The 15,623-nt window shown below is 43.3% G+C and overlaps 1 long non-coding RNA gene across 2 annotated transcripts in view; it reads right to left on the bottom strand.

Annotated features, from left to right (window-relative positions):
• Positions 1-14,982, bottom strand: part of LOC138284837 (uncharacterized) — a 36,232-nt gene extending 21,250 nt beyond the window's left edge. Inside the window, exons 1-3 of one of the 2 annotated variants that reach the window (XR_011201463.1) lie at positions 14,951-14,982; positions 13,495-13,692; positions 462-500 (exon numbers count right to left, since the gene is read on the bottom strand). This is a non-coding gene — a long non-coding RNA (uncharacterized lncRNA). Of the gene's footprint in view, positions 1-461; positions 501-9,899; positions 10,076-13,494; positions 13,693-14,950 lie in introns of those variants that run through there. The other variant, XR_011201462.1, reaches the window with a different exon arrangement.
• Between the last annotated feature and the right edge of the window lie 641 nt (positions 14,983-15,623).

Genomic DNA, 15,623 nt, shown 5'->3' with positions numbered 1-15,623 from the left:
GGTTGGATGTGGACGTGTCAGTGAGTGTCTTTGGAGCTGAACATGTCAGTAGGTATGGCTGGATATGGGGATGTCGGGAGTGTGGATGGAGTTGGGAACATCAGCTAAGCCTGTCAGTGAGTGTGTCTGGAGCTGAACACGTCAGTGAGCGTGGCTGGAGCTGAACATATCAGTAACTGGGGCTGAACATGGGCATGTCAGTCAGTGGGGCTTGACATGGAAATGGCAGTGAGTGTGTCTGGGATCGGCATGTCTGTGAACATGGTCATGGATGGACAAGTCAGTGAGTTCATCTGCAGCTGGACTCGTTATTGACTGCTGGAGATCACCATGTCAGTGAGTTGATTTGGATATGGATTGGGTGTTCACTGCACTGTGAAATACAGGCTGAGGCTGCCTCTTAACCCATACCCTGATCACATCGCTTTAAATCTGGTCCTGGGATGCAGGGTTAGACTCACCTGAGTTGGGTCTAGGGACCGACGCAGTAGTTGTAGGAGCTGCAAAACAAAGTATATTATCTGAGAAAGTGTGGATCAATCAAGACAGTCAGCCAGAAAAAGAAATGCAAGTGTGCAAAATCACAACATTGTCAGGTGAGACAGGTGGGTCGGTGACTGTAGTTGGTCAGAGTCTGAGGACCCACTGGGGTTGTGGAACAATGGATTGGGATATTTCCATCTTGTCAATAATGTTCTGTAAATCTCATGGGTATTCTGACTTCAGATACAAAATTAAAAGGAACTGTAAGCAAGTGAATATGCAAACAGTTAGGGCAATGTGTACTGTAGATAGAATAGATCAGGGAGCATGGACCACTGTCCCTTCAGATCTCTCTGAACTTTGATTTATTTTCTTTACTTTGTAGATAGCAAATCATTGCATAAAACACCATGCACTGGCAAGCACTTGTTGGGCTGCATGGAATGTGAATATGGGAATCATAGACAGAGGTGCCACCAAAATTCTTTGTCTAAGCTGTTCCACTGGCTGTAACACTATTGGGTTTGTAATCCCCCCACCCCCCCATGAAGAGATGTAACCTACACGAGGAGGCAAAAAAAGGGCGTTATTGAAAGTTTAGCAGACAGGAAACTCATTCAATATGTGGAGGATATCCTGTTTGCCCTATTACAAGAGCCATAGGCTATAAAACACTTCTAATACAGCAGACAGGACATCTGCCATGTTTGTGACAAAGTATCTCAGCCCATCAACTCCATATAAGGCCTTTAGTCAACATTCTACTCCGGATCCCACAGTAATCAACAGTATGTCTCTTCTTCAAAGCCCAACAGTGAAGCCCTTTTCCCTGCCAGTGACGGTTAAGAACTGATGGGACAGCAAACTAAAAGAAAGGGGCATTTCATGCTTATGTGAGTACAGTTTCATAGCATAGGACAGACTCCCATATCTGCTCATAGATATGTATATGTGAGTGCAGATGAAGTGTAAGTTCCAGGTTATTGATGGTGGCAACTTAATGCTAAGTATAGAGCAAATTCATTTTTTATGCATGACTATCTAGTGCATTGGATTAGTTGCTTGTGGCTTGTGGAGTCTATTTCATTATTATACTATGGGTAATGTTATGACTATTAGGGGGATTTCTGAAGAGCCATTAGGAAAGTGCATGCTCATAGTAGTGAACTTTTTTATAATCATTATCAAGGTAACATTTGAGTCAATAACTATCAAGTTCATATTTTGGGTGCCATTTTGTTTTTGTGGGGAGCTTTTATTTTTGGGGTCTGATATTTTGTTTTAACACCACAGCTGTGTGCAATTTCATCCTGGCTGCAAAGAAATATGAAGATGTGAAAATAATTTGAAACTTTTATGGATACAATTTCAGACATACATTTTGGCAGGTGCATGGCTCGTGTGGGAAATGTGGTAGTGTGGCTTGTTTGTTCCGGTCACAATGTTCACTTTCTCAGAGTGGAACATGGCAGTGGCAGAATGTTAGCATTCAAGTGGAAGGGCAGGGTTATGTGTGGCATGTGTAGTGCTGTTATGCACTCCTTGGGAACCCTTTGTGAACCTTTCTATTCTGAATAAATACCTAGGATATCAAAGCTCCACACTGTCTCATCCTTCCATGGCAACACTGGCAGCAAGCATCTGATCACAAAGTAGCAGTGAGGTTGGTGCCAACAACTGACAAGGAGCACCTACTCACACCCTAATCCCTGGGATTTCCCCTTGTTACCTTAATGGACATCACAGAAGCCAGAGTTTGTTGGCAACATGTCAGCATTAACAGCTCGCAGGTTATGCTACAGTATCTGGATACAGGTTGGCTATTTGGAGACATATTACTTTGGGCATCTAATGCACTACATCATTTAACTTCCATGGTGTCAGGAGCCAGTATGTTATGAGGAAACATGCATCATCATAAGGGTTTACCAACGATCATGTGGAGATATTTCTTACTGGAATGTGCATTCCTGAAACCCTACGGCGCACACTGTCCTGGATTTGTTACCAGTATGATCGGAAGTGGTAAGGTGACATTTTAGATGTATGTTTGCCCACTGGGGTTTTAAAGTGCCAGAATATTGTGGCAGTTAAGGGGGGGGTGGGGTTAGTTTTTGGTAATCGTTTTCCTATGAGTGACTCTCCATACTGATCACGTGTTCATCTGTTGTTGTTTCAGAAATGAATTTACTATGAAACTTTAAGCACCACCTGACTACAGTCACCAGTTTTATTATTTTAGTTCTTCAGATCCAGCATGGTTTGTCCACCTCCTTAATGCAAAATATTTGTGAATAACACATGGACTGGGATATGTATGGTACAATGTGTTCTCAGCTTATGTTGAGGTGTTGGATGGTAATGAGCGTACACCTCTAAGAGAATTATCCTTACTCAAACACTGTTTGGGAGTTTTGGGATTCAAACGATTTTAGAAATTGGCTGCATTGGTGACTCCAGAAACTACTGATGTGTTTTCATGTTCTAATAAGCAGCAGGAGTTATGGTATGGGAAAAATGTTAATTCAGAGATGGAGAGGTGTTGTCAAAGAGAAGAAAGAATCTGAAATAAGGAAGTCCACACCTACCACATGTTGGGAATTTCAAGTGTTGCTCTTCAATGAGTGATGTGCAAGAAGAGGGACATTTTGGAAGAGCCTGTGAAAATGTATGGATAGTCAACTTTATGACTGAAGAGACGGATATTGATTCCCAGTGCATTAACCGCATTGTTGTGCTGAGGTTAATTTACAATCATAACAAGCATAAGGTTTTGCCAACAGGCGTAGCCAACATTGATAGAAAGATTTCTATTATGATTGACTTATATGCATGGTATAAAGTTTAGAGAATCCTCTTGTGGATGCATTGTGGAAAGGGAAAAGGTTACGTAAAGGTAATGTATTGCCTGGAGGCTACACTGGACACAGGAATAATCTGTTATGGTATTCTTGACCAGATATTAATTATGAAGGCAGGCATTTCAAGGGGAACATTTAGTAGACCATGGAAAGCAATCATAGGCACCTTAGGAGAAGGTGGAAATAAAGCTGGACCTAAAAGTCAATCCTCCAGTTTAAACCATCCTGTCCAAAGAACGACCTTGTAGTGGAGGGTGAATAGTGAAGAACTAAAATGAAGGTGTGTCAGATAAATATGTTTGTAAGCTCACTGTAAAACATCAAGACATTTTAGTGGGAGATATGATAAAATATTAGGGTTTTAAACATACCTTATTTTGATAGTGGGTAGTGTCCCCAATAGTAAGAGTGAGAAATGCCATTGTACTTACACAAAGAAGTTAAAGGATATTTTTTGTGGATCTATTTAGAAAAAAAATAATTGAAGCAATTCCCCAGTGGTAATTATGTTAAGGAGCTCTGGGTAATTGAGGCTTTGCATAGACCTGCTAAAGTATACAAAAAGTGATAGCTGCAATGTTTGAATTAATCTCAGCCACTCGTAATTACTTGGGCTACATCCCAGACCATCGCTGTTTTGCACACCATACCAGCTCAGTTTGGACCCGGCCATATGCAAATCAGTCTAGCATTCCATCCATCACATTTTTGTATTCTTTAGTGTGTTGCCCTAAGTGGGACAGGTGTCAGGAATAAGGCAAGGCGCTGTCCAGGTCTCGCCCGAAACTCCGCTGCGTGACTCTGCGGCGCTTTATGCGCACCACTTGCCATCCCCTCATGTTCCACAGGTGACCATCAGCATCGTCTTCCCTGTGGCAAAGCTCATAGAGCTGCAGGTTCAGGACATTGGTGGACAAGATGCACTTATCAGTGCTATTCTATGAAGGGACTACAATTCCCATGTTTTTAGAGGCAGCAGCCATCTTGGGGTGTGGCAGGCCTATAAAGCCCAGCCACACCCAAGCACGTTGCTCACTATTTTGAAGACTTCGATGCAGCCAGACCTCGTGGGGGTTTCTCTGGAGAAGAGCTGAGTTCCTGAATGGCAGAGTGTCGTCCAACCAAAGTATCCTTGTTTCCATGGTGCATTCAAAAAACGAGTAGGTCGTACTCGTAGCAGTAAGGCCTTGCTGAATCCAAGTTTGGAGGAAGTCATTACTTCCAAAAGGTAAAGCGCCCCTTCGCATAACGAGCAAAGCGTTTTCAGTTTCTAGAGTACAGCGGCCTTGGCGCAACGATCAAAGGCATTTCAGAGCACAGATGTAAAGTGCTCTTTTGCACAGCAATTCAAAGGGTTTCAGTTCACAGATGTAAAGCGCTTTTGTACACAGCAATTCAAAGTGTTTCCGTTCACAGATGTAAAGTGCTCTTTTGCACAGCAATTCAAAGTGTTTCAGTTCACAGATGTAAGACGCTTTTGTACACAGCAATTCAAAGTGTTTCCGTTCACAGTTGTAAAGCGCTCTTTTGCACAACAATTCAAAGCGTTTCGTTCACAGATGTAAAGCGCTCTTGGCACGACAATTCAGACGCTTCAGTTCATAGATGTAAAGCGCTCTTGGCACGGCAATTCAAGTACTTCAGTTCACAGATGCAAAGCGTTCTTGCCACAGCAATTAAAGCGCTTCAGTCCACAAAGATAAATCGCTCTTGGCACGACAATTCAGGCGCTTCAGTTCACAGATGTAAAGCGCTCTTGGCACGACAATTCAGGCGCTTCAGTTCACAGATGTAAGGCGCTCTTGGCACAGCAATTAAAGCACTTCAGTCCTCAGGTTTAAAGCGCTCTTGGCACGACAATCAAAGCGCTTCAATTCACAGGAGTAAAAGGTTCTTGGCACAACAATCTAAGTGATTCAGGCTACTTGAGTAAAAGCGCTTCCTGGTATTATTAAGTAAAGCGCTTCAAGTTCAATGAGTAAAACTTTTTGGCATTCATTGTTGTGAATGTGAAAGTATTTCTGGAGATATGCAAAGCATAGTTTTCATGGTTCTTTGAAAAGCTTAAGATGTGAAAAGCATATTTAATTCTTTGAGATTTTCTAAGTCATGATCAAAGGTTTATGTTGTGAAGGCATAGATGTTACAGGATGGATATTCTGAGTATAATCGTAGTCCAAAGTTCTTGCCATCTCTTGATTCTGAGGTCGTAGTTTACCCTTGTTCCATGTTTCAAAGATGGGGCTCTGCCCTCATTTCAAAAGGGGTCTCCATCTGATATCTCGGAGACGCATTTAGTCAAGAGTCTATTGATGAGTTACATTTCTATGAATGAGTAAATGCATATTTGTTCTAACCTTTACTTTTCAGATCTCTCTCCCTGCTGTTCCCTACCCTAATTCCCTTCCCCCGACTGGCTTCATCATAACTTTGTGCTATAATAGCTTTCTGAGTTGGTGATGCCGGAAGGTGTTTTTGTTCAGCGACGTGCAGATCCTGAGGAAAGGACACTGTGACAACAGGTATACCCAGATTTGGGTTCCGTGCACACTGTGTCACTGGAACCAAGCTATGCCTGGCTGATGAGCCCTAACTAGGGTGAAACCGGTCCTGGGTTTCTTGTGTTCTGTTTCAGGGAGGACCTTGCCTGGCAGTTTGGGCTGGACTTTTCCCATTGAAGCAGGGTCAAGACTGATTCGCACATGGCTGAATCCAAACTGAGGTGGCATGGTGTGCAAAATAACAAAGGACGTGGGTGCTGCCCCGAGTAATTACCAGTGGTTAAGATTAATTAATTAATTCCAAACATCCGCTTTTGTATACTTTTACATATCAGAACAGTTTGAATAGGACAATTTAGACAGGTTTGAATCCTTTACCAAATATGCATGAGATAGTTTTGACACTAGTAGGTGGTAAAGTATTTTCAACTCGGGACCTTTCCAGTGTCTACAATCAGCTAGTTTTAGCAAGTGAGTCCAAATACCTGACAGTTTTGACACTAGTAGGTGGTAAAGTATTTTCAACTCAGGACCTTTCCAGTGTCTGCAATCAGCTAGTTTTAGCAAGTGAGTCCAAATACCTGACAGTTTTTGTCATCTCTAATGGAAAGTATCAATATGGATTTATGGATTTTTGATGAAAAGTAACATGAAGAACTTGGCTCTGATGAATTATCTCTGTCCAACCATTCTTGACAATTTTTTATTTCTTGAATGGTTTTCACCAAGCTGATAAAACCAACCTGATGAAAACCTCTCATGAAGAAACATTTATGTTATGTTATGTTATGTTAAAATGTTTTATATAGCACCATACTGCCCGGAGGCTTCGTAGCGCTAAGAAGGACCTGACATTAAAACAAGCTGGAGAAATAATGCAACATCAAAAAAGAATAAATTAGAATAAATGCTAAATTGGGATTAAAATAGCCATGTTTTAATGGCCTTCCGAAATTCCAACTCCTGTCTCATCACACGGATATTGAGCGGGAGTGAATTCCACAGTTTGGCTCCCTGATATTTCAAAGATCTACCACCCCAACTTGCCCCTTTTACTTTGGGGAGCACAACTAAGGCTTTGGAAGAGGATCTTAAAGCTCTCGTAGGAGCATAGAATGAGGCTAAGGTTTTCAGTCGATGAGGACCTCTATTATATAAAGCTTTATGAAAAATACATAAAGACTTGAACTTAATTCTCTTCCCTACTGGAAGCCAGTGCAAAGTGGTCAGAGCTTGCTTAGCCAATGTAAATTTAGGCATATTATACAGTAACCGAGCAGCCACATTTTGTACGGTTTGTAGTTTCTTGATCACATACTCTGGTGAACCCAAGAGAAGACTATTACCATAGTCCAGCCTAGATAGAATGAGGGCCTGTACCGTAAGTCTTTTGGCCAGGGGAGGAAGCAAACCGATAACCTTTCGAAGTAATCCAAAACAGGTAGCGGAAAGTATCCTAGCCTGATAATCTAAAGTTAATCTGGAATCTAACTAAATTCCTAATGCTTTGATGTGATCCCTCGGAGGAGGTAAATGTTCCAGCTGTATTGCCGGCAGAATATTCTTTGCCAGACTGGAAAGCTTTCCCAGGGACATTATGGGGGTTATTACAACTTTGGAGGAGGTGGTAATCCATCCCAAAAGTGACAGTAAAGTGACGGATATACCACCAGACGTATCACGAGTCCATTATATCCTATGGAACTCGTAATACGGCTGGTGGTATATCCGTCACATTTGGGATGGATTAACACCTCCTCCAAAGTTGTAATAACCCCCATGTCTGTCTTTTCTTCGTTGAGTTGGAGCCTACTATCAGTCATCCAATTCGAAACAGCTTGCAAGCAGGCTGGTAGCACTGAATTATCTGTGGCCTTGACCGAAGAAAAAGAGACGACCAACTGAGTGTCGTCGGCATAAGATATCAGGGACAAACCAAAAGGTTCCACTACATCTGCTAAGGGGGCCATATAAATATTGAAAAGAGTCGGGCTCAATGACGAGCCCTGGGGTACTCCACATTGAAATCTGAACTGATCTGAAAAAAAAGAATGATCTAAAACCTGAAAAGATCTATTTTGAAGAAAAGATCTCATCCATTTGAGAGCCTGGCCTTTAATACCAACTTTTTCCATTCTTTGGATCAATAGTCGATGATTAACTGTATTGAATGCAGCACTTAGGTCCAGCATTATGACAGCTGTCACCAGACCCTGATCCATCCGTTTTCTGGCTTCTTCCGTAACAGCTATCATAGCTGATTCAGTGCTGTGGGCTGGTCTAAAGCCCATTTGCTTGGGATGCAGAATATTATATTCTTCCAGAAATCCGGACTTTGTGTGTTGACATGTTTGTCAATTAATTTTGCCATGGTTGGAAGAAGAGAAATCGGCCTATAGTTCTTAAATTCGCCTCCACATAGGTTAGGTTTTTCTAGCAGGGGTTTAACCAGTGCATGCTTCCATGATTTAGGTACACTGCCACTTTATGAGGAGCTATTCAACAGCCCCGTTATCACCGATATTGTGGCAGATCCTCCCTGCATAAGTATATGAGGAGGTGCAGGATCTAAAGGGGAACCAGATTTCAGTTTACTAAGAAGCAGGGAGGTGCTTTCTTCCGAAATAGGGGAGAAACACTGTAAACTGGTGTTACACTCCTTATTCTCACTGGGCTGATCAAACATTGTCACTTCTCCTGGGAAATTCTTATAGATTTCCTCGATCTTCTGTAAGAAGAATGAGGCAAAATTATTGCTGTGTTCCACTAATGCTACTGTTGCTTCAGGACAAATAGGAGAATAAAGCAACTCCTTCAAAACCCGAAAGATTTCTTTCGGGGATCCCGAAGCCTTTTTAATCTTGTCCCCATAGTGGGTTGCTTGAGCTAGCCTTATCTCTCTATGATAAAGCCTAATTGATTGTCTATACTCTTCCCTGTCTACCTGATTTGAAGATTTCCTCCATTTCCTTTCTAGCCTCCTACAATTCCTCTTCAGAGTTATCAAATGAGGGGAGAACCACTGGGACTTGTCACCTCTCCTCTGCCCAGAAAGATCCTTATAGAGAAGCAGCGTATCAAGGCAACTGGTAATCCAATCATTAAAGAGGGTGGTGTCCATCTGGTTATCCCTCACAAAATCTTTTTTACTCTTGATTAACAGTTTAACCCATTCTTCCAAGTTAAGGCTATGCCATTTCCTTGCCTTCTTACATATGGGCTGATGAAAACGTGGTTCATTGGGCAACTTGATTTTTAATGTAATTAAAAAATGATCAGACCATGCTACTGGGGCGGGAGGCAGAGCGCTCAATGAAGGAAGATTGCTGAATACCAAATCTATTGTGTGTCCTCTCTCCTGTGTTGGACCACAAATTAATTGTTGTAGTCCTAGCGCTTCCAAATCACTCAACAGACGCTTGGATGCAGTATGTTCTAAATTGTCCACTTGGATATTAAAATCTCCTAACACTGTTAAATTAGGTTTCATGCAAATTAATTCCGCTATCTGATCAGGTAGAGTGTTAAGGAATTCTTCATAGGGCCCTGGTGGCCGATACAATAGAACTCCCATAAATGTGAAAGTCTAATTAAAAGCTAAAGAAAAGCTCATACCTTCACACCCTGATAGTTCCAATGGGGAAAAACTAAAAAGAAAATCCTGTTTAAAAATGACTGCTATACCCCCTCCTTTACCCTTTGCTCTATCTAGTCTTGAAATAACATACCCTTTGGGTCGAGCGAGGGCTATCTCCGGACCTGAGCCCTCATGGAGCCAAGTCTCCGTAAGAAAGAGGACGGCCGGTGACCGCTCACTCAAAAGAAGATTTATATCTAACTTGTGTGCAGGCAGGGAGCGGCAGTTTATCAATTGAAGGACTAAGCTATGTCTATGGTGCCATATATCAGAACATCCTGGTCCTTGCAGAGCCCATTTGCAGGAAGGACAGGCCCAAGCCCTATTTGCTTAATTGGGACAGAGCCGGCAGCCATCCCCCGGGCTGTACCTAAGATCCCTAAGTTCCGCTGAGGTGTATGAGATATAAGAACTCACCATTTTCCTTGAGATGTAAAGGGGGTGGCCCCTGGCCCCGTCTAGGTGCGGATGGGGGCTGACGGGGTTTGCCTTCGGCGTGCTGAGGGCGCGCCCGCTGCACGCGTCCGCCATGCGGACGCCGGGTCCGGATTTAACCCGTCTAGGTTGCGGTCAACTAGACCAGCACCAACCCAAGATGGCGGACCCCGATGGGTCGATCGTGAGTGGAAAAAATGGCTACTCCCCTCACTACAAAAACCAAAGTAAAACTCTAAAGTTAGTTAAAAATATAGGCTGACCCTAAAACAACGCAGGTCCAGCCAAAGGTGAATAAAATACCCTCCATACTGTAGTCCTAAACTGTAGACACGGGCACGCCTGCTCAACTCGGCTAGCCACCTTCCCCTCCTAGTAGAACTTCAAAGCAATTCTTGATTCGATTTGAGCCCTCCCCCACCTTAAAACCTTTAAAAGCTTTCAAAAACCTTTAAAACCACATTTTTAAACAAAAAACTGAAATACAAATTTTGTCCTAACTTGTTTTGAGCAGTCCGCTACGCGGACGCCGGGTCCGGATTTAACCCGTCTTGGTTGTGGTCAACTAGACCGGCACCAACCCAAGATGGCGGACCCCGATGGGTCCATCGTGAGTGGAAAAAATGGCTGCTCCCCTCACTACAAAAACCAAAGTAAAACTCTAAAGTTAGTTAAAAATATAGGCTGACCCTAAAACAACGCGGGTCCAGCCAAAGGTGAATAAAATACCCTCCACACTGTAGTCCTAAACTGTAGCCACGGGCTCGCCTGCTCAACTCGGCTAGCCATCTCCCCCTCCTAGTAGAACTTCAAAGCAATTCTTGATTCGATTTGCGCCCTCCCCCGCCTTAAAACCTTTAAAAGCTTTCAAAAACCTTTAAAACCACATTTTTACACAAAAAAACAGAAATACAAATTTCGTCCTAACTTGCTTTTAGCAGTTCTTTACTTCTTCATATTAGTCTTGGCTCCATGTTTTTTAAGGAGAGGTTCCCTCCCCCCTTAACTCCCTTGTCTTTTCTTTTTCTTTTTAAGGTTAACTCAGCCCTGTTTCCTCTTCCCAGATTCACATTCCCATCTATTTCCAACACCCCAAGTGCTGCTCACCCTCTTGCTTTAGGCCTCTAGTTTCCTTCTACTTTGTTCCTCCTAACAACTTCCTTCAACCCGTCTACGCCACTTTTATCCTCAATACCCATCATCTTTTCCCTTCTTTTTTATCTCTTTTCCACAAAAACAGATTTTTGTGGACAGGGCATTTCATCACTTTCACATTTCTCCAAAATGAAGTTTTGTCAGCCTGTTTCATCGGGTTGACTTTCTTCACTTTGGAAATTCATAAAAATGGCGGAATTCCATCAGTACTGTAATATGCCGTGCAGTTGTGCCAGTGCAGTGTCTGTGTTTACACAACTGATGAAGGAGACTCTCTGTGGGTTGCATGGAGTTGTGGCTTGTCAGGGTTACGGTTTAAGGAAGGAAGGGGTGTGCAGGGCCTCTTTACAAGTGGATTAGGAACTGAGCATGGGAAAAGGAGAGGACAGTTGAGGTACATGATTTTGTGTTGAGTTAGAACTCTAAATCTGTTATCTACTATATCAGATAGTTACTGTTCCTGCGTTTCCTGAGTCATTATTTTAATTCAATTCGTTATCATTTCTTTCTTGTTTTATGTTTTGTGTTAGGGAGTAAGGACCGCGCTCGTGTGAATTGTGTGTTGAGGTCAAATGGTCCATTGTGTTAGAGTGGAAGGTGGTGGTGTAGAATTATTTTGATTAGGGTGGGAGGTAAATTGGGCAATGGCAGGTGAACGTGTTGGTATACACTCTTTCAGCTCCCACTGTGAACCCTTATTTTGTGACTAAACACAGTGTAAATTTCTGAGCATGTGTTTCTCGTCTTTCCATTGCAACAGGATGTACTTTTATGAGCCATTTAGTCACTTAGAATTTGCTGGTAGGGTTGCAGATTCCACCCCACGTATATGGTGGACTTCAAACTTTAAAGATGTTTGCCCAGCTGATAGACATGTCTCAATTGAGGTACGTTCTGTGTCCACTGTAGGTGACATTTTTGAGGAAATAAAAGTGAGACAGCATATCCACTAATGCTTGTGAGACTGTCAGACATCTCAACACTTTTATTCCAGAGATAACCCCCAAAAAGCAAGATCTTTCTTCAAGAAAAACATTAACTATTTTCCCCAATCCTGAGTGCTTAGGGGGTGATTCTGCTTTGTTTCTGTCTGGGACCATACGTATGATACAGCAATCTCAAACAGAATGGATCCAAGTGGAAAAGGCGTTGGAGGGGTCACCATAAATATGGTTTCCCTCCAATGTTACTGCCACTTGAATCTAGCCACTACACATGGTTTCCTAAGGATGGGCCCATCTCCGACATAGAGAAAAATGCATTGTCCTGGCCCCTAAATGAGGTAGGGCAACCACGAGGTGACAGGCAGTACATCAGCTATTTTATGGAACGTGTCCCATTTCTGTCTTGCTCTAACTTACTTACCAGGTTTCTACGAGAAAAATGTTTTTAAAAAAACACTAATTTGCTAGTTTTGTACAATTCATTTCATGTGGAACCCTCATACCGAGTTTTTATTTTCGATTACATAAACATACTTTATATTGACAAAACATCTAGATCACGAAATTTAAATAACGCATCATTTGTTTTTTGGGGGGAACTTATTTTATGACAAAATAACAACACTGTCTTTCACAAGTAGACCCCAAACCCCTTTTTGTTGTGTTCTATGTATTGTCCCTGTTGGATTTCAAATTTCTCTTCCTCCCTCACCAATCCACCAAAGTGTGTTCATAGTACGGAGTCTGTGATGCTCTGTTCGATTCCTGGTTCTTTCGCCTACATGCTGGGTGTCATTGTGCACGTTTATTGTAGGTATTGCCTTTGCTGAGGCATAAAGAAATAACCTATAGCTATATGAAACCTAAGACTGCTAGTCTCCGATTTATTCCATTAAGAACACCTTTCCCTTTTACAACTCATAGGGTACCTTACCTTATACTTTCAAGAAAACCACACTACAATTAATTTAGAAAAGGCCAGCAACATCAACCAGTTGAAACCATGTGTTCACTGCTGTGCCCTTTAGTGTGCCTGTTCTGTGTGGCCGGAAACTTGAACTGCTTCATCCTCTACTGCGCCTGTTTCTGCAAATAAAGTTGCTCTGTTGATGCCCATGCCAATGACCTTCCGATGACCAACAAGTCAATTTGACAAAAAATGAATTGATTTTTGTGGATTTTTTTATCAGCCTCTTCGTGACGTATTTAACATGTATATATTACAGCACCCACTACTGCCAATTTCAAATCTAAATAAATAAAACCACTGTGGGTGTATGTGTACCAATCATTTGTACCTACAATTCCAATATACTCTTCCAATCCTTAATTCAATACATCAGGCAGCAATGGCAGGCCATTAATATATCTCACCAGACCTAGGGCGTGCCATTGCAGTTCTAATTTCCTTTATGCCAGCCAGTTTTGTCCTCCCACTTGCCCAGGCACAGGCTGGCAGTAGAGGGCCCAGCTCTCACCTTTGCAGCACTTGGTGGCGGTGTCGAACAGGTAGCTGTTAGCGCAGCAGGTCGCAGGAGTAGTTCCACAATTGATGTCGTTGATGCAGGAGTCTCCAGGTCCGCCGCCGCCGCCGCTGCCCCCGCTTCCCTCTGTGCTGCACAGGCAGGAGCCGCCATTGCACTGAAAGCCACTGGCGCAGTCAGAGCACAGCGAGCCTGTGTCAAGGGAATGAACAGCAAGCGTTAGCACCACGCAGCTGCAGCCGCCTGTCCCGCATAGTCCCACATATCAGCAGTATCTGAGAAAGCACCCCTCCTCCCACCACCTCGGCACTGCGGCTCCTGGGGCTGCTTCACAAGCCCCACAACTGTGGTAACGCACTCAGGCCTATGGTCTCTCATTCCCCTGTGGGAGGATAGTTCAGCCTATGCTGTGGTCTCTCGGGGAGTGTCCAAGATCCTCACTGGCCTTTCCGCGTGGTCAGTCAAGCCTATGCTGCAGGGGCGAAATGCTTGGGATGCTTCTGGTTTAGCTCCTAAGCTGCAAGCACTGTCACAGCAGGCGCTAGGAAGTGCTGTAAAGTAAATTGACCCCCTCCGCCCAGCAAATTATTAAAGAGGGGCCCTGGGATCTCCCATATCTCACAGAAATTCACTGGCCTTGACCGGCCCCCACCTTGAAGGGTAAATCCTACCGACCACAGGCCCCTGCAGTAGGGCTATAGGAGCCTGCGTTACATCACTAGTTGTCAGCTCTGAAGGCAGGTCTTTGTTATGCCTTCGAACGTTTGTATTGCACGACACTGCTACATCTGCCCCTGAATGCTCAATAACCCTCTAATGTACCTTTCCTCACACTTTCATCCAGTCAGCACTGGCTAATCTAACTAGCCCTTATCTCTGAGAACTGCCCGAGGCCTCCATAATAATGTACCGCCTTTCGGGTACCAAATACTACATGACGACACGTTGTGTTTTAGTTCCGGTCTCTGCTAAACTCATGCACAATCTGGCCAAATCAGGGAACGTGTCTAATGTATCTCTCCGTCACTGGCACTGTGCAATGACGTCTCTATGTTCTAAATCACCCTCGTTTCCATTCCGCTATCTTTGCACTTTAAAATACACGAATAAATAATAAGATAAAATGAATGGGGTCAACGAGATTGGCACAATTTGCTTTCGTGTAAATATGTGATATCTTGGGAAAATTACTCATAACTACATGCAAAGCAAAACCGGTATTTTTAGAGTGAAATGTACCCTTGTAGGGTGTCTAAGACTAAGAAACAGCCAGCACGTGGAGCCGCGAGACCAGAACGGATATGGCAAATCGATGCAGCCACACTGAATTCTGGCCCCAGTGATCCGCAGTTTCAGACCATCCCGAGCAAGCTCGAAAATCAGCTACACTGCTTGCGCGACGATAGAATTCGTCTTTAAGAACTACCTCAAGTAAAATATACGGACTCACCTTTTGGATTCACTGTAGGAAAGGAGAGAAAAGATTGAGGTTGCGTGAATAACTTACGAAAAAAGAGGGTAGTCTATATTACATGTACATGTTTTTGTAGAAATCTTAACGCCCGTATTATTTGCACAGGTGACATTATAAAGTACTTAACCTACATTGCCTGCACACCCTCTCGATTATAAGTACGTGGTATGCACTACTTTACCATCATAGCTCGCATTACTTGCATGAACAGGCCCCCAGTATTAAGAACATTCCTTCTTTTTACCTGCACAGGCTCCGCGTGTGAAACTCACAGGTGCGCTATCTGCCCAGGCCCCGGTATAAAGCACATAACCACCAGGGGGCATTTGTGCCCTTAGAATGTATGTATCAATGTCTCTTTTGTTTTGCAATCTCAGTGTGGTGTGTATATAAGTGAAAGTGGTTATTTGTGATCATTCGTTAAACTGCTAGTAATTTTCTCTTACACCATTAGGTGTCACTATTGCATTGATTTTGGTCACTGGGAGTGTGTCACATCTTGTTTGGGAAGGGTGGGCATTTTTAGGAAGACAAGCTGGAATTGCCCACAACGCACGTGGTGAGTTCCTTCTCCTTGGCCCGAACCGTGTCCTCGTTGGCTGCGTCACCCACTTCATATGGGTCAAATCACTGGCGGGCCCAGATGGGC

This window comes from Pleurodeles waltl, chromosome 3_1 (genome assembly GCF_031143425.1).
Source record: "Pleurodeles waltl isolate 20211129_DDA chromosome 3_1, aPleWal1.hap1.20221129, whole genome shotgun sequence".
Classification (NCBI taxonomy): Eukaryota; Metazoa; Chordata; class Amphibia; order Caudata; family Salamandridae; genus Pleurodeles; species Pleurodeles waltl.
This window is presented reverse-complemented; position numbering and strand designations above follow the sequence as displayed.